At 33.5% G+C, this 23115-nt stretch overlaps 1 pseudogene; it reads left to right on the forward strand.

The window, feature by feature from the left end:
• The first annotated feature begins 1251 nt into the window (after positions 1-1251).
• LOC149572466 (putative prolyl 4-hydroxylase 7) lies at positions 1252-23115 on the forward strand (annotated as a pseudogene).

The raw sequence follows: 23115 nt of genomic DNA on the forward strand, positions 1-23115 counted from the left end.
CTACAAAATAGGGATTTTTTCCAATTTATTCCACTAACCAATCCAAATGGCCTTTATGGACCTCTATTCATATTGTGTGTACTTTGAGATTACAGGTACCACGAAATAGGTACTTGTTAGATCTATCTACATCGAATGAGGGAAATGAGGAAATGGAAGATGAAAGCTTGACATGTAGTATGGCTAAAATAGGGAGATCAAATAGAGGTCAAAAGATTAGAAAAAAAATTGATAAATGTATGCAATTTTCCCTTGCTAATGAGGGATCATGTTCTTATGATGATGAGACCAAAGGTGACATCAAGGTGCCCTTTCAGTACACACACATTGAGAAAGAATGGGTACCCAATGAGCTACCTCCAATCAACATAGATTTTTGTGTTAATGAGAGGATATATCACATTGATCCATCCTCATTACATAGTTTGGGCCTATTTTCCATGGATGGGATAAAGGCATGTTACAAAAAAGTTGTCAAATTGTTCAAGCATGTTGGTATATGTTATAATTATAGTGATTAGATGTGGATTGTTTGACATAAAAAAAGTAATCATATGTATGCACTATCAGCTAATTATATACAATGGAAAGAAAATGATCCAAGTAAAAGATTCACTATGTACATTGATGGGAGACCAAAATAAATAGGTAATATTGTGGATTTTATAAATAGTATGTGACCTTCCTCAACTAGTAAGCAACCCAATTGCATATTTGAGGCGCATGAGGGGAATGAAGTTTTTGTTTGTGCAATAAAATCAATAAGGTAGGGGAAGAACTGCTAATAGATTAACATTAAAATCGCATAGATACAAAAAAAAGTTACTATCATGGGGGTTGTAAGTACTATATACCATTTTTTTAATAATTTTTTGTTTGCTATCTATTGCTTTTAGTTAGCTTAAGTTTTAATGTTTAATCTTTGTGACAGGATGATATGGATCCAACAGATGATAGAGGCCACAAGGATGCTACTCCCACCCATTCTTCAGCAAGGATAAACCTTATTGAAATTGTATAGATTAGATAGTTGAAAAATTTTATATTATTACATTATTTTATTTATGGTTTTTGAGTTTTTATGATAGTCTTACTAATATTCCTCTCACAATCTAATGTTTAGGATAAGGAAAAAGCACGTGTAGTAGGTATAGAGCCACTAGAGCTACCCCTTCTAATGATGATATTGCAAAAACTCCCAATGTAACAATAATGTTGAAGAAAACAATTTAAAAAATAAATTTAGAAATAATGAGAACTTTGGATGAATCAAATATTCCATCTGAGCAAATGATGAAGAGGCTATCTAATTTGAGAGCACAAGCTCGTTGTTATGAAGTAAGCAGTAATGAATATTTAGTTATAACAAAATTTTAATAAAGATTTATATTTTATAATCTTTTATGTTGTGAAGTAAAATATGTAATATTTGTTCTTGTTATAGGATTTTTCGGCAATTGATCCAGAACCTGCTCAAGGAAAACACGATGAGGCTAGTACTAGCAGAGCTCCGACTGCCACTCGTAAAATAATCTTTTAGTTGACAAGTTATAAGGAATTTCTAATTTCAAAAATTCAAAAATTTCTTAAGTCAACTCTTACTTTTATTATTTTAGAATGTGTTTGCAACAATGTATTGTTCAGGTCATGATGCAGGAGCATCCAGAGGTATAAGGGAAATCCTCTGCCACCAAAAAAAAATATACTTAGACTTAGTTTCTATTTCATGTGTTTTAATTTTTGGATACCCATTTGGGTCAAATAAAGGTTCCAACTCTCACAGTTCCACTATCAGTGTTTGTGTAAATCTTGAAAAAATAGGAGTATGTAATTGAACCATCATTTTGGTGAACTAGGATGTGTGAATTGGCCAGATGAATGTAATTATAATTTAGAGCATTCTAGAAAAAGAATCAGGTACAAAAGCCCCACGGTTTGAAAGTTATTGCAATTTTTCAAGTTGTGGAGACCTCCTAAGAATGCTTCAAAGTTAGGTTAGGGGCATTAAATGACCTCAAAAAGGGCCAAAAAATGGGTGACAAGCTAAGCTTGTCCATAGGGCTATAGGGTGCTTCGAGAGCTTTCCAAAAATGTAAACAGTTCGTCAATTGGACTACGGTTCAAAAGTTATGCCTCCTGAAAGTTTGGTTACCATTTCTAGATTCTTCTGGATTTGTGTCGACTTCTAACATAGCTTCTAGAACCTTCTATTTGGTTGGTGGATGCCTACTAGCACTTTCTAGAATGTACTCCTAGTCCTTAACCCTTCGAGGTCTATTTAAGGAGATTTCTGGCATTGTAAAAGGCAGTTCGTAGTGGAGTTTGAGAGGAGGTATTGAAAGGAGAAATTATCTCCACATTTATGCTATTGTAAGCCCTTAGGGCATGTTTTGAAGTTTATTTTCTCTGTACTAAATGTACTAGATTATTTTTTAGTTAATAAAATTCTCCTTTCTGTTGTGTCCATTTTCTTGTTGGGTTATTTCCCCATCAAGTGGTATTAGAGCTGGTTTTCCTGAGTGTGTAGATAGAGCACCGACTGTGAGGCAGTTTGCACCAAGACTGTGTGGTTGTGGGTTTGAGTTAAGAAGATGCCTCCATGAAGAGAGCATGGCAGAAGGGCTAGAGCTATTAATCTTGAGGAGGTTAGAACCCTCCAAAGGCAGGTACAAGCATTGTAGGAGGAGCTCCATAGAGGAGCAACTGTGGCCGTAGGTGATGAAAGTGAAGATGACAACAAAGAAGATGAAATTGGACCAGAAGGGAAATTTGATGGGGAAGTTCTGAATCATGCAGAGGAAAGGCTTTTTAGGGCCATTACTAAGTTTTGGAAAAGACCTACAATTGAAGTGGGTGTATTTTTAGAAAATCTAAAACCAGATGAGATGATCGATTAGATCAATGAACTGGAAGAATACTTTGAGTATGAGGATATCAAGGACCCAGATAGGGTTAAGTTTGCAAAGGCCAAACTGAAAGGCCATGCCAAAATATGGTGGCAAGAGGTCCAATTGGAAAGAAATAGAAGAGGAAGAAGATCATAAGATGGGATCGCATGGTGGACAAATTGAAGAAGCAGTTCATTCCTATGGACTACGAGCTTGATTTTTTTAAGAGGATGCATGGGTTAATGCAAGCAGGAAGATCAGTCCAAGAATATACAGAGGAATTTTACTGACTCTTGATTAGAGCAAGGCATGCAAAAGAAAATAAGGAGAAGGTTGCTCATTATATCAGTGGGTTGCGACCTAGCATCTAGGAGGAATTAAGTCTGGTAAGAATGACCAATGTTGAAGAGGCATACCAGTTTGCCCTAAAAGTTGAAGAGAAGCTGAATAAAAGGTTTGAAGGAAGACAAAGAGGGTGCGGTCAAGGAGGAAGGGGAAGCAATAGATCATTTGGAGGCCACAATGAAACCCAAAAGAAAAATGAAGATGTGGGTACTAGTAGGAACCAGAGGAATGAGGGTTTCAACCGCTCCCATGATCAAGACTTTGAAAATCAGAGAGGAAGAGGTAGAGGACATGGACAAGGAAGAGGAGGCTTTCATGGTACCTATTTCCATTGCAATGAAGAAGGTCATCGTGCCTTGGAATTCCCTCAACAACAAGGAAGGACAGATAGGAGAGCTGAGGGCCAAGCTAGGGTTGCTCATGTGGATGAGGATGCACAATCATCACATTCAGAGGATGCAAAAAGAGGAGAGACCTTGGTAAATGAAAGAGTCCTACTAAGTGGTGAGATTGAACCAGGAAAATAGAGGAGTTTTTTTTGTACCAGATACAAGTGTGAGGATAAATGTTGTGACGTGATCATTGATGGTGGTAGCAATGATAACTTCGTATCAGAAGAGATGATCTCTAAGCTGAAGCTCAAGAGGGAGAAACATCCCCAGCCCTATCAGATTGCTTTGGTAAAAGATGATCATAAGGTCCTAGTAAGTGAACAATGTTTAGTGAAATTCAAATTTGGGAGTTACCATGATGAAGTTCTCTGTGATGTTATTCCGATGGATGTTCGCCATCTATTGTTGGGTAGACCATGGTAGTTTGATAGACATGTAGTACATGATGGGCATGCAAACACATACTCTCTGACAAAGGATGGAGTTTGCCACAAATTGAAGCCCATGCAAAAGGAAGGCAAAAAGGTATGTAGCAGTGCTAAGATTTGTCTTGTTGATAGAAGGATGTTTTTAGATGGCATGAAACATTAGCATATGTGCTATGCTTTGATTCCTAGGAAAGATAAAGAAGGTAGTAGTGAAGTACCACTTGAAGTTTCAGATTTACTAGGGGAATTTGGAGATATTATCTCAGATAATGTTCTAGATGGATTGCCACCAGTAAGGCAAATCAATCATCAGATAGATCTGATTCCAAGAGCTAGTTTTCCTAACAAGGCTGCTCACAGGATGCCTCCTACTAAAATAGAGGAGCTAAATAGATAGGTTTAGGAGCTATTGAGGAAGGGTTTGATTCGAGAGAGCTTGAGTCCATGTGCAGTACCTGTAGTACTCACACCAAAGAAGGATGGAGAGTGGAGGATGTGTACAGATTCTTGAGCTATAAATAGGATAACCATCAAGTACCGATTTCCTTTGCCATGGATGGATGATCTTATGGACTTCTTGAGTGGAGTTCAGTACTTCACAAAGATAGATCTAAAGAGTGGTTATCACCAGATTTAGATTTCAGAAGGAGATGAGTGGAAAACAACCTTCAAGACCAAGGAGGGTCTTTATGAGTGTTTAGTCATGCCCTTTGGATTGATGAACGCCCCAAGCACCTTCATGTGGCTCATGAATGAGGTACTTAAGAAGTTCTTGGGAAAAATTGTTATTGTTTATTTGGATGATATTTTAATTTTCAGCAAGACTTTGAAAGAAAATTTATTGCATATTCATAGTGTCCTTGAAAGGCTAAGGGAAGAGAAACTGTTAATTAATCTGAAGAAGTGTATCTTTGCAAAAAGGGAGTTAGTCTATTTGGGGTTTGTTATATCACCTAAAGGTCTCAAAATGGATCCAAAGAAGGTAAAAGCCATCTTGGAATGGCCTACTCCAAGGTTTACTACTGAAGTAAGATCATTTCATGGTCTGGTTAGTTTTTACAGGAAGTTTATTAAGAATTTCAGTGGCATATGTGCACCCCTAACTGATACAATAAGAGGGGATACAAAAGAGTTCAAATGGACTGCAGTAGCTGCGAGAAGTTTTGAATTGCTGAAGAAGAAGGTGACATAACAGCCTGTGTTGGCACTTCCAGATTTTAGAAAGGTTTTCCAGGTGGATTTTGATGCCAGTGGTAGCGCTATTGGGGATGTATTAAGCCAAGAAGGTAAGCCTATTGCATATTTTAGTGAAAAATTGAATGATGCAAAGAAGAAGTATTCTGTTTATGATCAAGAGTTCTATGCAATAGTTCAGGCCTTAAAGAAATGGAGGCATTATTTATTGTGAAAGGAATTTTTTTTGTATACTTACCATCAGGCATTGCAGTACCTAAATAGCCAAGGTAAATTGAATCAGAGGCATATGAAGTGGGTAGAGTTCTTGCAGAGTTATACATTTGTGTTAAAGCATAGAAGTGGAAAATCTAACAGGGTTGTAGATGCACTAAGTAAGAGATAGTTGTTGCTTACATTAATGTAGGTTGAAGTAGTTGGGTTTGATGAACTCAAGAAATTATACCTCGAGGATCCTAATTTCGCTGAAGCATGGAAAGCTTGTAAAGAACTTGTTGCTATAGATAGAACCAAGTGGTTAGACTATTTGATTCAGGATGGCATGTTGTTCAAAGGTAGTCAATTGTGCATTCCAAGGAGTTCCATGAGGGAAAATCTGATTAAGGAGAAACACAGTGGAGGGATGGTAGGACATTTTGGTCGAGATAAGACCATTGCCATTCTTAGAGAACATTATTTTTGGCCTCAAATTTCACAGGATGTGAAGAAGTCTGTATAGAGTTGCTAGGTTTGTCAAGTTGCCAAGGGGTTTAGTCACAATACTGGCCTATATCAGCCATTGCCTGTTCCATCAAGGTCATGGGAGGACATAAGTATGGATTTTGTTCTTGGATTGCCAAGGACACAAAGGGGTAATGACTCAATATTCATGGTGGTTGATAGGTTTTCCAAAATGGCACATTTCATTCCATGCCACAAAACTCATGATGCTGTCCATATTGCAGACTTGTTTTTCAAAGAGTTGGTAAGACTACATGGTCTTCCAAGGAGCATAGTTTCTGATAGAGATACTAAATCTGTGGGGTATTTCTGGAGGACATTGTGGAAAAAGTTAAGAACCAACTTGAAATTGAGTTCCACGCATCACCCATAAACTGATGGCCAAACAGAAGTGGTAAATAGAAGTCTAGGAAATTTGCTGAGATGTTTAGTTGGGGATAAGCCCAAGGGATGGGATTTGATTCTACCACAAGAAGAGTTTTCTTACAATAACTCTATAAATAGGAGTACTGAAAAATCACTATTCCAAATTGTATATGGGAATAGCCCAAGGACTGCACCTGAATTGAGAAAGATAGAACAAGGGAAGAGGACAAGTGCTAAAGCTGAGGAATTTGCTGAACATATCAAGCGTCTACATGAGGAGTTCCAAGCACACATTACCAAGATGAATCAAGAGTATAAAGCTATGGCTGATCAAAGAAGAAGACATAAGGAATTCCAAGTAGGGGATCTTGTCATGGCGCACTTATGAAAAGAAATATTTCTAGCCGGTACTTACAACAAGCTGAAAATGAAGAAATTTGGCCCTTGCAAAATTTTGAAGAAACATGACTCAGGAAATGCATATGAAGTAGAGCTGCTAGATGATATTCACATTTCTCCCATTTTCAACATTGCAGATTTAACAGAGTATCATGATGATGGTGCAGATGAGGAGCTGGTGTTAGAGCCATGTCCAATTCTTGCTTCTAAGAAGGAGGAGATAGAAGACATTCTAGATCATTGTGTGGGTAGGAGTACCAAAAACAGGTGGTATGAAGAGTATTTGGTCAAATGGAAAGGATGACCGATTGAGGACTCAACTTGGATTTCAGCAGCTGAGGTTTCCCATTTGGGATTTCCTCTACCATTCATAAAGTGACAGGGTCACTTTTCAATCTACCCTGGGTGTCTGATGTAGGAGCATCCAGAGGTATAAGGGCAATCCTATGTCACCCAAAAAAAATATACTTAGACTTAGTTTCTGTTTCGTGTGTTTTCATTTTTAGATACCCATTTGGGTCAAATAAAGGTTCCAACTTTCACAGTTCCACTATCAGTGTTCGTGTAAATCTTGAAAAAATAGGAGTATGTAATTGAGCCATCATTTTGGTGAACTAGGAGGTGTAAATTGTCTAGATGAATGTAATTGTAATTTAGAGCATTCCAGAAAAAGAATCAGGTCAAAAGGCCCCACGGTTTGAAAGTTATTGCAATTTTTTGGGTTGTGGAGACTTCCTAAGAATGCTTCAAAGTCAAGTTAGGGGCATTAAATGACCTTGAAAAGGGCCAAAAAATGGGGGACAAGCAAAGCTTGTCCATAGGGCTATAGGGTGCTTCAAGAACTTTTTGAAAATGTAAACGGTTCGTCAATCAGAGCTACAGTTCAAAAGTTATGCCTCTTGGGAGTTTGATTACCATTTCTGGATTCTTCTAGATTTGTGTCAACTTCTAACGCAGCTTTTGGAACCTTCTATTTGGTTGGTGGATGCCTACTAGCACTTTCTAGAATGTACTCCTAGTCCTTAACCCTCTGGGGTCTATTTAAGGAGGATTTTGGCATTGTAAAAGGCAGTTCGGAGTGGGGTTTGAGAGGAGGTACTGAAAGGAGAAATTATCTCCACCATTATGCTATTGTAAGCCCTTAGGGCATGTTTTGAAGTTTATTTTCTCTGTATTGAATGTACTAGCTTGTTTTTCAGTTAATACAATTCCCCTTTCTATTGTGTCCATTCTATTGTTGGGTTTTGTCCCCATTAGGTCATCAAGTATAGGAGACTCCTAGGAGGTTGATAGACATCCATATGAGATTGTCAACTGCAATGTGGGCAACAAGGGGATGTCCAGCTGGTAAATCCTTGTTTTTCTATATTTTGTTTTTTGTTAATTATGAGTTGACAATTTGTACTTTTATCTTGGGTGCATCACATAGTGGATTATTTTTTTTGTGGTAGGAGATGCACCATTTTCTATGCTAGAGGTATATCATAGTACAAGTATTGGTGATAATTCACCATCATTTCCTAGAGCTACCTGTGTTTCTAGCATGGGACCTATGCAGACATTGTTGTTGATTGACAATGATGAATTGATGCCTTTAAAATTTCCTAAGATCCCAAGTACTATAAATATTTATTTTTTATATTATAATATGCATTTACCTATTCATAAGAAGCTTTGGATTGATTATCCCATGAGATTTTTTTGTAGGAAACAATACATTTTATAGGAAGCTTTATGACCTCACATTGCAAATATTCGGGCCCACCATACATACAAGGTGGAACATCATAAGTGAACTAATTTTATCCCACCACTTTTTTTTGAGATCATTAATTTGTGTAACATTTTTCCTTTCATTCAGGTCCTTTCTTTTACTAGCTATATCTAACAATTTTGTGTTTTTTCTTAAAAGGTGGAACTTTCAAGATAAAAAATTAAAATATCAGCTCATCAAAGATTTAGAGCACGAGTTTGGTAATAATATTTTTGATCATAAGAAAATGTTACAAAAATCTTGCAAACATCTTAAGGTTGTGAGGGACTCATATAGAAAGAGTCTCAGCCTAAACTCGAAGTACGAGCATCCTCCTTTATTACAGTGAGGGAATGGAAAGAGTTCATTTTGGATGCAAAGGAGAAAGGGGAGGATGATTGAAGAGAAACTACACTAACAAGTGTGAGAAGGTATGCAATAGTATTAACTACTAGTACATTAATGTAATAATGCACTAATTAGCACTGATCTTTATATCCATATCATCTAACATATTTCAAACTTTTCATAGGTTGCAAGACACATCAAAGGCAATAAAGGCTAGGCTAGAAGAGGTTGGGCAGCATAAACTTGGCTCTAGGGGATATTCTAAAATCAAAGCACAAGTTGTAAGTAGTAGTAAATGAATTGCAGAGAAAAAGTATTTATAAAATGCAAATAAATTTGTTAATTAATAAAAAAATGCAGGGTGCTGATTTTAATCTGGAGGCCATGAAAGAACACAAAAGAATTGCCTTCAAGCAAGGCTATACAACCATGGTTGAATGCCTACAACAAGCTTCCATTGCCCCAACTAAACAGTCTTCTGCATCATGTGTACATGTAAATATGCCAAAAAATATATTAGAAATTGAATACTTGAGCAACAATCTATTTGATAATAATGTGCATGACATTGCAATGTAGCCTGTTAATCATGACGCAGATCATATGCCGCATCATGAAGCCCTTGATGTGCCTCATATTGTCCATGGAGGTGCTCATTTGCTATTTAAAACTAATTATGCAATTATTAATACAATTTAACATCTTTAATTAAACTTGGTGTAACCTTTTTGTGTATATTTTAGAGGATATAGATTAACCACGCTGTGCTAATGAACGAGTGCTAGAGGATGTTCAGACTATCAACAAGTAGCTCATGTCACACATTCAGGTAAGAACATCTATGTTTTGTTCTTTTAAATTAATTTTTTGATTTATAGTTCTTTTACTTAAATAAAAAATCATAATTCACTAATATAAAATGGTGTGAATTTAACTCATGAAGTACTTGTTATTGTAGTAGACCCCCCTTTGGTGCAGCAGCCTTATGATGTTCCTCAATAGATGGGGAGGAGACATGCATTAGAACCAATAGAGGAGGGGGATGATGAGGACATTGATATTCCTCTTAGAAATTTCATGAAAAAAAATAGCAAGAAAACCAAAAAGAAATGATTGTTGTGTGTTAATGAATTTTATGTGTTAATGACTTATTCATGAATGTTGTGTCTTAATGAATTTTATGTGTTAATGAATGTTATCATGTGATTATAATGATTGAATTTTATATTTTAAAAATGAATGAATGAATGAATGTTATTAAATGTTAATGGGGAATTTAGAGTGATGTTATAGGGGGGGAGGGGGGCCGGGGCGGTGGTGGGGGGGGGGGTGCGGCAAATGAGCTTCCACCTTCACGTGGTTGGCCTTTTTTAGTAGAGAATATTAAAATATTCTTGAAACTTTAAAGATAAGCTTATAGTTAATAGTGACAACCAATTAGCAAGTCCAAATGAAGTTCTTCGTTATAGGTACCTTTATAGTTTTTAAAGCACAATGTCATGTTTTAATATTGTGTAGTTTTTTTCTTAAGCCAAAGTATTCTTTTAGTATAAGAACATAATTTATGACTTGTTTTCTAAACTAAAAGTATTTAATAGTAAAAATTGTCTTATTTTCTGTGCTCAATTTTCATATTAATATGAGATGTTTTAAAATGACCATCTAAGAATTGTACAATATCTTATTTAAAAAACCCTACATGTTCAAAATGTGGTGCTCTTTCTAATACATTTGTTGTCAATGCTTTCTAGGCAAAGGCTGGTCATGATAAAGATTTTAAAGAAGCATTACAAGCTCTTAGAGGAAGCCAATGTGATGTGTTGTATGAAGCAACTAAAATCCTACTGCGCATCTTTGTCTATTCTAGAAATATATATTTTTCATTCACCGGTATCAACTAGGTCAACTTCCAATTTCAATTTAAGCTTAAATTTGACTAAAACTTTGGAGCTAATTAGTTCCAATAAAGACGTTTAAAAAAATAGTTGATTGCTACTGATATTAGGTTATCAATCTATTGAATATATTATACAAGAATATATAGAGGAGTTGGAAAATCTCCCCAAGAACAAAATGCTTGATTTGTTTCACAAAAACTATGCTCCAGCTATCATTGTAAGCAATATACTCAACAATTTGTTGGTTCTCCATAATTTATCTACTCATCCACAGTTCCTTCCAATAATCCATTCGTCATTTACAACTTCATAATATGTACTGTACTTGATGAAATTTTGTTTGTTGAATCTTAATTATTTATCTAGTCATCCTTTACAACTTAACAATTGTATTTTCTATATTAGGTTGGTGTTGGCCTAGCAGCATGCCAAAAAATTGGTAGAATTAATGGTGTTATATTTTACACCAATGCAATCTTTGAGGCTGCTAATGAGAAGCTACGTTAGGATATTAGATGTTCCTCTTTCATATCTACTTGATATAAATGTGATCTTTTCTATTTTAGATGTAATATAATTGTTCAAATTAAATAAAGTGGGATAGGGTTCAAATCCATACAATAAAGAAACAAAAAGATCATAAAAAGTAATATCAAGTTGAAACTACAGGCAGAAGGAATTCATAAGAGGTCAAAAGAATTTTGGGCTTTAATGTAATATAATTAATTTGGACTTTGTTGTAGGCTATTCTTCAGGTCAGACAACATCAGTTGCAATTTCTATAGTTTAGGTGCCAACAATGGTCAATTCTAGATAAGAATATCTTATTTAGTTCCTCTCAATGATCAAACATGTGTGTCTTACTTATTAATTAGAAAGTGGTGCTTGGCAGGTGCCAAAGACAGTAGTAGGTGCTTTGTTGATGGAAAAATCTAGTAGGAGACCACTTCTAATGGTATGAATTAGGTCCTGAATATAGACTATTATAAGGACACTTACTGTGTATTAATTTGAACAATCATAAAGAAAACTTTCTTTAGATTACTATAGGCGGAATGAGTATCAGTTGCCTTATTGTTTGATTATCATTCTACATACTGGTAATTACACTTTCCTATCATTATAACACTTTATGTCCACTAACTCAATTTAATGGGATTTAATTTCATTTACCTAATGCTCATGCAAAATAAAGTAGCCATTTCTCTTGTTAAATCATCTAAGACTATAAAGGGAATGCCATTGTTGTGTCAATGTGTTTAAAAGAAATTTTTAAAGTTTTGAATAAGGGTTTAGTTTAGCTCAATTGTTTTTATAAATCAATTTCTATTTTTTTTGTTAAAACCCTTGTAGAGCAGGATAGTATAAATCTCTAAGATCATCTTATTTCTATAAGGGTTTGAAATTGAGAGGGAGTCTTTATTTAGAGGCTAATTTTTTTGTTATGATTTAATTGTGTAGTTTTTGAGTAAAATTCATTGATCTATGTTTCACGAGTAGCAATTGGCACTAATCTATCTAGTAAAGAACTGGGACTTTGGTCGAGGGTAGTCATCCGAGTACTACTTCAACTTAGAACTCACTTAACTACAGAATTTTGTCCATGGTTAATCCCACTCTGATTAATTTTTTAGTGAATTTAATTGTATGAAGTTTATTTATTCTGATTATATTTCATATCTATTATTGAAACAAAAGAAACATAAGAAACTAAAGTAAAGATCCCATCTTTTACAAAGTATGCAAACAAAATTAGACTTGAACCATGATCATAAAGAACACAAAATCTATAAAAACCTGCAAGATGTAAAGAGATAATAAGAAGCACAATAATGAAATGAGCCTAAAAGAGATCCATGGATTAAATAATTAAAGGAGGAGAGTGCATATGACAAGAGTAATTGGATCTAATCAAAAGTCAAACCCAATACTCAATGAGTGGTCATGAGTCCACTCCCATGAACCTAAGATGAGCTATCAAAATGAAATGAAAAAATCTACTTTAAAAAACACCTAAATGGTGACTACTTGAATGAACAATTTTCATACATGTATGGAGGACCAATTAGAATTAAAATTGTAATTAGTGTGATTAAATAACATAAATATAATAAAAAAATCTAGTATTAAGAACATTAGCAAAGAATCAATCCCTAGCTTATTGGAGAACCCACCAAATTCCAAAGACTTAGAAGCAGCCTTTTGTTTAGTATGAATCAGAATATGTGAGTTGGTTGATTGTTTTTGTGTTTGTTTTTGTTTACTGTGACATTGGTTTGTTTTGATTAAGTTTATACTTTTCATTAGTTAAGCAGTCTAGTAAGGGGGCTAAGGGCTCACCTTTGCACTATTAAATATTTCGTTATAGTTAAGAATGTTGACTTCAGGCAAGAGACAAGTTAGAGAAATCAATGGTGGTAGATAATGAATCAGGGAAGAGTATTATGAGTGAGATTCAAACAAGCTTAGGAATGTTCTTAAATAAATCTCAGGTATGTTGGGCTCATCCATCAATCAAACCTTGATTTTAAAATGTAGAAAAATATGAGACTATTCATTATAAATTAGTTGGATGAAATTTTAAGCAGGCACTTGGGCTTTAACAAACATCCATATTATAGATTATATTGATTAAGATCATTTAATAAGTAGATCTTTCCTGGCTTATGTTTACTCCTCCACAAAGGTTGTTTATTGGCATTGCTTGTACATTTTTATTAGGATGAAATTGTTGCAAGAATTGAAAATAGAATAGAAGACTAGACCTTTCCTCCAAAAGGTAATAACATGTTGAAAAATTGTAGTAACCTAAGTCTAATTCATGATGTATTGGTAAAGATTCTTTTAAAGAACTTGTACCATTTTGATGATTATTACAAAATGTTGTTCCATTTTTATAACATTGTAAATTCTTGTACAACTTCTTATGAAAAACGAAATTCATTACCTAGTTTCATTGAATGTAATTTTACTGGTTCATGCTAGGCCCTTTCCACTTTATTTAACCAAGATTTCAATCATGAAATGACCTCATTAAAATGTAAGCCCTAATTTTTCCAATACTATAAAAGATTTTGTTTGTAAGTTTCTTTCATTAATATTTCTTTTATGGGTGTTTTTAGAGAATGGCGAGGCAATACAGATTTTACATTATGAAAATGGCCAGAAATATGAACTTCATGTTGATTTTTTTCATGATAAGTTTAACAAAGAGGTGGGTGGTCATAGAACTACCATAGTGCTCATGTATTTATTAGATGTGATCAAGGGGGGTGAGACTATTTTTCCCTATTTAGAGGTTAGTTTCTTTTCATCAAACACCCACTTTATGTGCTTAATCCATATCATAAAATGTAAGTGAGCTCTTACAAATATTATTCAATTATCTTTGTTGGGTAGTCAAGAAAGTGATGACCAATTAAAAGACAATTCTTGGTCAGAATGTGCCAAAGGTGGATATTCAGGTATAAATACTTAGGAATTTATTTTTTTCTCCAAATTAACACTGACTAAGCATTCATGTTTACATTTAATAATCTTAAGGGTGAAATATGAAGTGAAGCTTATATTCTTTACTTTTATCAATATAATTTATTTTCTAATTCATAGTCAAAAATAAAATGATCTCTAAGATGATTGTAGTACAAGTGAAAAATGAAATTCATGTTGTTTTTTTAATATAGTGAAGCCTAGAAAAGGTGATGCTATTATGTTCTTTAGTCTTCTACCAAATGGGACAGCTGATGAAAATAGTCATGGAAGCTGTCCTGTTATAGAAGGAGTGAAGTGGTTTGCTACAAAATGGATACATGTGAAGGCATATGACTTCATTAAAATGGGCATTTACGATGAATGCATTGATGAAAAGAATGATTGTGCTAAGTGGGCTACTATTAGGGAATGCATGAACAACCCCACCTATATGATTGGCTCTCCACATTCTAATTGGATACAAATTTACCCCCTACCTCAACATCTTTCATTTCCTAAATATTCCAACATGTACAACAAGGTCAAGAAATATTGTTAGAAACAAATTAGTACACAACTTCTAGTCCACATCAATAATAGGTAGACAACTCACCCACCATTTGGGGAGGTGAGTGAGAGTCTACATACTAATTTTTTCCACCTTTGGACAATTTCAAGCCTTAAGTTTAGTAGGGTCCCAACTACAAGTGGAATGTGGAAGAGCCCATTTTGAGAGAGAATCAACAACAATAATTTCTAGGTATTGACAATGTTTTATCTCAATAGTCAAACCTTGATGTGAATCGGGAGCAACAACATTTAGAGAAGGTTGCACATGGCTAGAGTGGACCACATCAACAAAAAGAGGTGGTGTCAGGTCCATTAGGCCACAAAAGGCTAGTTCAATAGAACCATACATTGGGAGGAGTCATCATTACCCTATAGATAGTCATTAGAGGAAGAGTTGGATGCACAAATAGTCAATTAATTATCATTTGTGTCCCTCCAAAAAGTGATAATGCCTCTTTGACATGCAAAAAGATAATCTATAACCAAATATCCTATGGAGAAGCATTGATGACTCCAAAAGGGGAGGTCCTCATAATCTAGTAGTTGAGCCCATGACCTATCCCCTACCATGAGAACTTTCTCCCAAAGGAGAGGATTAGAAATGCCAATGTCAACTAGAGTGGGAGGAAATGTAGAATGACCTATAATACCCCTGTATTAGTATAAGTAATTTGGGACATTTTGGAATATAAGATTTATCTTAACAAATAACACATGAGACTGAATCAATGAAGGAATTGTAAGGGTGTATTTAATTATATTTTTAGCTTTAAGAATTTCAATCTATATGACATCTATCTACTTGAAAATTTCCTAAAAGGTTCTATAGGGTCTTGATTTAATTAATGCATCAACCAAATTATTAATAGTTAGAAGTATCTCTATCCTTAATGCACTAGTTGGGATTTCTTATGATGCTTAGAACTTATTTTACATCGTACATTGATCATAGTATGTTGTTTAAATGAATCATTAAAAGTGTACCTTGATTCATATTTATTCAATATCATGTTTTCAATACCTTGGATCATGCTTTATATGTTTCTTAGAGTTCTAATTCAATATCACACTTGAACACATTGCTTATGAATAAGTATGATTTGGTATTAAGCCAACCTAGCTAAAAGATTATACTTATGTACATATATGCATGCTTATTTTATTTGGTGTGACTTTTGGATGAGGGGAGATAGTCATAGTCACTTCTTCAAGAGATATACATGATATCACACTCTTCCTTGCATGTCAACATTTTCTATGATCCATTATCACCTTGTCTTTTCTAGACCATTTTTTCAATAATGCATTATAGAGTATGATCCATGTTCTTCCAATCCATCGTTAGGATTATTATTAATTTTTTAATTCATTATATTGATGGGTGTTTGAACTCTTTGAAAATATTTACTATAGACCAAGAAAGTAAGACTACCTAATTTGTTTTCAGATTTAGTTATTTTTATCATTTTTTCCTATCAATATTTTAGATCATGTTCTATGATCTACCATGACAACTTTTGTGTTCTCTAACTTCCTATCTTGATCATGATAGATAATGGATATGTGCCATTGCCATAATGTCTTGTTAATAAGTCATATATATATTGATGCAAAAGAGATTTATGAAGTCATATCAAAATCTTTGAAATTCATTAAATTCTGAGAAAAATAGTGTACACTAAGTAAACTACTTATAAATAGAATCTTTATTCACTCTGAATTTTCATTTTTTGAGTTGATTGTGTATTTTTGTAAACTCAAAATTAGAAATCATAGCTTTTTCTATCATCATAACTTTTCTCTTTTGTAGCCAATTATCTTGTCTGATCTATTATAAACCTGACCACACTCACATGAAAAAGTCTTAATTTGTATCTTAAATTGGAAAGCTTGTAGACTTTATTGTAGATATCTCCAAAATTATATTTATGATCTAGCATGACTTTTTATTTCTTTTCAAGCTCACTATACTAAATGATACATCATGGCAGTTCTCTTTTTCACTAATTCACTGTCTAGATTATAGATTCTAAAATATGAATTGCAAAGTCGATGGAAAAATGTTATACATAGTCAAAGTGAACTATCCTCATTCTATTCATTTTGTTTTGGTGTTTATTTTATAGGAAGATTATTTGGGGTCATTTAATATGATGACATTCTAACTTGTGCCTTTTCAAAACTTGTTTAAACTAACTAGGTAAAAATGAAGCTTAAAGGCCACCAAAAGAAAATTACAGGCTTGGCATTTTCACACATTTTGAATGTATTGGTATCTTATGGGGCCAATGCCTAGGTTTTTCTTCATTTTGTATATCCATTGCCATCTCATTTTGTACATTCACATGTTTAGAGATTCAAATTACTAAATGTTTGGCCAATGTTTTGGTAGCTCTATTTCTAGAGCATTGATAGATGCGAGAAGTAAAAGTCAAAAAATTTACAAGTGTAGATGGAAAGATCATCACCACCGGTTGGGGATACAAGAGTATAGTTCCATAATGATCAAGCTCACTTGTTGGTTGTTCACGAGAGCTAGCTTGCTATTTATGATGCTTCTATGTTTGATCATTTCCATTATGTAAGTCTTTGTCAGCAATTTAGAATTCAAATTTAGTAAGTGATAATGATATAAGCTACCTTCTCTATATGAGTGTAAACTGATATCACATTATTTTGTATTGTAGTGGACACCTCATGATTCTCTATTTGCTCCCATTTTAGGTGTGGTATATTCATGCGACAACCTTCTCGTATTTTATGATTTAACTCAAAATGTATCCTTTGATTATTTGTGTAATGTCTATCCTCTAGTAATTGCATCACATCCATCTAACTCAAATTAGTTTACTCTTGGAATGATTGACAGAGGAGTTTATGTCATTGAGCTTTTAGAATCAACAAGAAAGTGAGGTGTGGGACCTCCTCCAGATAATGGTAGCATTGGATCAAATCCAACATTAAGAAATCAAGGTTTAGAACCAGCTCCAAGGTAGTTCATCATATTAGAACATGGAAAATGGTGCCTTGTACTACCTTTTTATGTTTATCACTTACCTATCTACAACTCCACAATCGATATTGATGATAGTCTCGTGCCATCACCATTCTCCTTTCAATATATCAATCTTGTAACTTGTATATATATATCTTCAAGAGCATGGTGCTTATTTGTGTATAAGTTTGAGCTTTTAGAGAAATCATTCACTTGTGAACATTCCATCAAAGATGATGTATACTGAGGAATTATGGCTTTTCTAGGTATTAAGTGGAAGTTTCACATTTTTTGAACATTCAAATAACTTTACTTTTATTGATGTAGCTGAACTACGAGTGCCTTTTGTGTTCTTGACAAATGGTAAGATTTCAACTTTTGTGAAGCCATTATGGATGCAAATGAACTACAACTGGTGAGGTGTGAATTTTAAGGCAATTTTTGTTTCTATAGTACAGTTCAATTGCTAGAAATAGGCTCAGTGATTGATTGCATTTTAATATTATGTCCTAGATGCTCTTGCCAAGGAATTGATCATCAAGCAGCCAAATAATGGGTTATAGTTATATATGTGCTCTTATGATGATGTGATTTGGACTGTAAGTTTTTTTGTCACGTTTATCTATTTGAAAAATAGAGATTAGTTAGTGTTATTGGCTTTCATTCCTAATAAATAATTCTTTCCTAATTTTATTTTTCCCTATAGTCTTCACAAGAAATGGTGTCTCAAGAACCAAAATATAGATAGGCTATGCCAATTATTACAAAGGCTTTTCTCTCACAGGAGCCTTTTACACTACACAAAATTTGATTCTAAAGCACAATTGCTTGGTGGAGACTCAGAATATAGTGCACATTTCCTCCTCCGTCCCATTGTTTTGTATGAAATAAATCATGTGATATGAACAAAACAATGGTGTGGAGGTAGAAACATGCACAATACCCTGAGTCTCACACTAAGCAATTATGCTTCAGAATCCAGTTTTGTGCAGTTTAGAAGGCTCCTATAAGAGCAAAGCTTTTCCAATAATTGGCACAATGCATCTAAATTTTTTCCAAGTATTGGTCTCAATTTCAACCAACATGTCTTCCCTTTATCATTGCATGTATGGTACCACCATAGAAAATTAAGGGGTCTTGGTCACAATTTTGACAACAGTTGAAAGGGATCTTGGTCACAATTTCAATGACGATTGGTCTTTTTTGCCATCAAATGTTTGGCTTTACTGTCAAAAAAGTCAAGGGGTGTATGTCAAAATTTCAACCAACGATGGATGCAAATGAGGAAATAAGAGCTAAGGCCAGACTAAGGAAATTGATGAAACTCATGTTGGTAAGTCGACCTTTTTTGAGTCAAAATTTTGACGCATAGTTACTGTGATGAAAAACTAACTAAAAAAGATCGACGACAGGTTTAGTCATCTATTTGACCAATTTTGGTCAAAATTTTGACCTTTTCTTGTCAAAATTTAGGGCTAAATTTACTAGTGATAACTGGTCTATTTATTTTATACAATTTGTCATGAGTGGGATGTGCTTCATTTGTATATTGCAAACATTCTTGATTGGATGATGGTATGGATTTAATGATCTCAACAAAATAGCCACTCGTTAAAGTGGGAAGGTTTTGCTTTATTGGTTAAAGAATTTCATCATAATGGAGATCCCAATGTTACACCAATGGTAATTGATCTAGAAAATGGTTTAAGAGGTGGAAAGGTACATATAAGTTAATCTATCATGACCCATTTGTTTAATATCAACTCATAGATGGATGCATAATTTTGACATGTTTGAAAAATAATAGGTGAAGCACCACAAAGCTATATACTAAAATGGCCATAAATTTTGCATAAAAAAGGTGGATGAGACTAAGAGAACTTGTGATTTTGGGATAAGTGTAGTCTTCAAGGTCACCAATATTTCATTTAGCAATGACATGCACCCTCAAAAATCTGAAAATAGATACTATGGCATTTTGAATGATATAATCGAGTGAGAATTTAATTCCTTCAAACTAGTTTTATTCGATGTCAAATGGTACAGGATACAACTGAATGAAAGTGATCCTGATAGAATTGTTATCATGATAATGGATTTACAATGATTAATACAAGGTCATTTGAGCCAGTCCAAAATGAGCCCTATGTTCCTCCAAGCCAAAGTGAGAAAGTTTTTTACTTTGGCATTCCACATAAAATAGGTTGCTCATTTGTCATTAGACACAATTCAAGAGGAAGACCTGTAAAGTATAATGTGATTGAAGAAGAAGATACTAAAGAAGTGGAAGATGAAGTAGATGATGATGATGGTGAAGATAAAGAAGGAGATGATGATGGTGGTGGTGGTGGTGGAGAAGATGATGATGGTGGTGATGGTGATGATGATGACAATGACAATAATGATGATGATGGTCATAGTGATGATCATGATATTGATGATGGTCATTTTGACGACTTGGATGATGATGGTGATAATGATGATGTTCATGATGATGAGATGGATGAAGAAGATGATCAATGGGAATGTATTACGTATTGATTAGGTTGAAATATTTTTTATGATGCTCAATTCTTGGTTTCTAATTACTTATAATATGTTTTTTTTGTAGAGGTAACCAATTAAAAAATATACAATGTTATATTTTTGTGATGTATGAATATTGTTCAAGTTATGTTCTATGTAATTTTTAGCATAAGTATCATGTAATTTGTAACTAACTTAAGAAAAATGATTTACATATGCAAGAAACTATACCCATTTAACGAGGATTGTACAAAGTGACATGGATCAGGAGGTATAAGTTTATTACATGCTTGCTTTCTCTTTACCTTCAACATTAACTTTAGGAAAACTTCATCAATATTAGTCTCATTTTATAGGAAAAATATTTCACTCCTTTAACTATATCTCTCATTTGATAGGCTACAAGTACCACCAAATAGGTATTTGTCAGATTTTTCTTCCTCGAGTAAGGGAAATGTGGGAATAGAAGAGGATAGTGAGACATGTAGTAGGTCTATGAAAGAGAGGCAAACTAGAGGTCAAAATATTAGAAGAAAATTTAGTAAACACATGTTTTTTCTTGCTCAAGGGGGGTCATGTTCTTATGATGATGAGACAAAGGGTGACATCAAGGTTACCTTGAGGTACACACATCTTGAAAAAGAATGGGTACCCAAGGAATTACCTCCAATTAACACTAATTTTTGTTTTAATGAGAGTATATATCACATAGCTCCATCACCATTACATGGTTTGGGCCTATTTTCCATGGATGGCATAAAGATTAGTTATAAAAAAGTTGTTGAATTGATGGAGTATGTAGGACCTTGTTACAATTATAATAATTGGATACATATAGTTCAATTAAAAAAAAGTATGCGTAGGTATGCGTTGTTAGTTAATTATCTACAATAGAAAGAAAATGATGAAAGTAAAAGACTTGCTGTGTACATTGATGGAAGGCCAAAAGAAATAGGAAATGTTGAAAGTTTTATAAATAGTACACATCATTGGTCAACTAATAAGTGACCCAATTACATTTTTGACGCACATGAGGTAAAACATGTTTTTGTATGTGCGATTAAATCAATAAGTTCAGGGGAAGATTGGCTAACAGATTATAATTTGAATCGAATAGATACAAATAAATTTACTATCATGGGACTTGTAAGTACTATATATGTAATATTTGAACTAATTACTTCCAATTAGAACTCCAATATATAATATACAATTTTAATAATAAGTGTTTTTGCTAAGTAGACTATTCCTTTCATTTTGCTAATGTTTTTATATATATTCTTTGTCATAGGGTGACATGGCCGATCCATCAAATGATAGAGGTAGGGATGTTTTTCCCACCCCTTCTCTAGTGTAGGCAAACCTTCTGTATAAAAAAATTATGCAATTTTAATTTTACAAAATATCATATTATTATGTTACTTTTGTTAAGGTTTTGAACTTATTTTGATTGTTGTACTGGTGTTTTTGCCACAATTTGATTCTTAGGGAAAGAGAAAGAACATATCACATAAAAATAATTACTTGTTTATATAGTGGCCATAGTATTATGTAATGATGACATCACATATAGCAACTTAACCATATAACCATGTGTAAAAGGACCCTCAAGACCATCAATCTACAAATTCTTGGGTTTGTGATGGATCCAAATACAAAAGAAGAGAAACATACAACAAGAAATGAATTGTGTCACAAAGTACGGTGTTTGGAAGTAAGAAATAATGAGTTGTTTGCTAGGACAATAGTTCACTAAAGCTTTATGTTTTATATTAATTGATGGATCATGAACCACAATATGTACATTTTTTTAGAAGAATTTTTGAGACCACTACACGTTGTTCCACCTGACAAGGGTACCAGTATACCTCATACAAGTATGTGATTTCAATTCTCAATCATTAGAAGGGAGATTATTTTCTTCATGATTATTATTGATAGGTTGATATTACTGTTGTCATGTTTTTTCAAAATATATTTGAAAAAGACAATAAATTTTATATATATATATATATATATATATACATATATACATATACATATACATATATACATATATACATATACATATACATATATAGATATATATACATGTACATATATGAACATGTACATATATGTATATACATATATGTACATGTACATATATGTATATACATATATGTACATGTACATATATGTATATACATATATGTACATGTACATATATGTATATACATATATGTACATGTACATAAATGTATATACATATATGTACATGTACATATATGTATATACATATATGTACATGTACATATATGTATATACATATATGTACATGTACATATATGTATATACATATATGTACATGTACATATATGTACATGTACATATATGTATATACATATATGTACATGTACATATATGTATATACATATATGTACATGTACATATATGTATATACATATATGTACATGTACATATATATATATATATATATATATATGATTATTTTTCAAGTGTTGATGATGTGCATATGCCTACTTACAAGATTTTTGACTATAGGATTGACAATGAGGAGCTTACAAATATCCACACCTGCTACAACTAGAGTTGGTAAATCCTTGTTTTGATACATTTTGTTATGTGTTGAATATGATTTGATTTATACATTATTGTTCATTTGAGTATAGTATGACATTGGCTAACTTTGTGCAGGGACAAGTACACCTTCTCATGATGATAGAATTGATACCAACATTGGTGATAATTTACCAACCTTTCTTGGAGCAGGAATGTGTTACTTATACAAGATCATTGGATGCATCATTGTTGATGGCTGA

The sequence above is a fragment of the Cupressus sempervirens genome, chromosome 2, assembly GCF_028749045.1.
Source record: "Cupressus sempervirens isolate cs-2001-9-10 chromosome 2, ASM2874904v1, whole genome shotgun sequence".
NCBI lineage: Eukaryota > Viridiplantae > Streptophyta > Pinopsida > Cupressales > Cupressaceae > Cupressus > Cupressus sempervirens.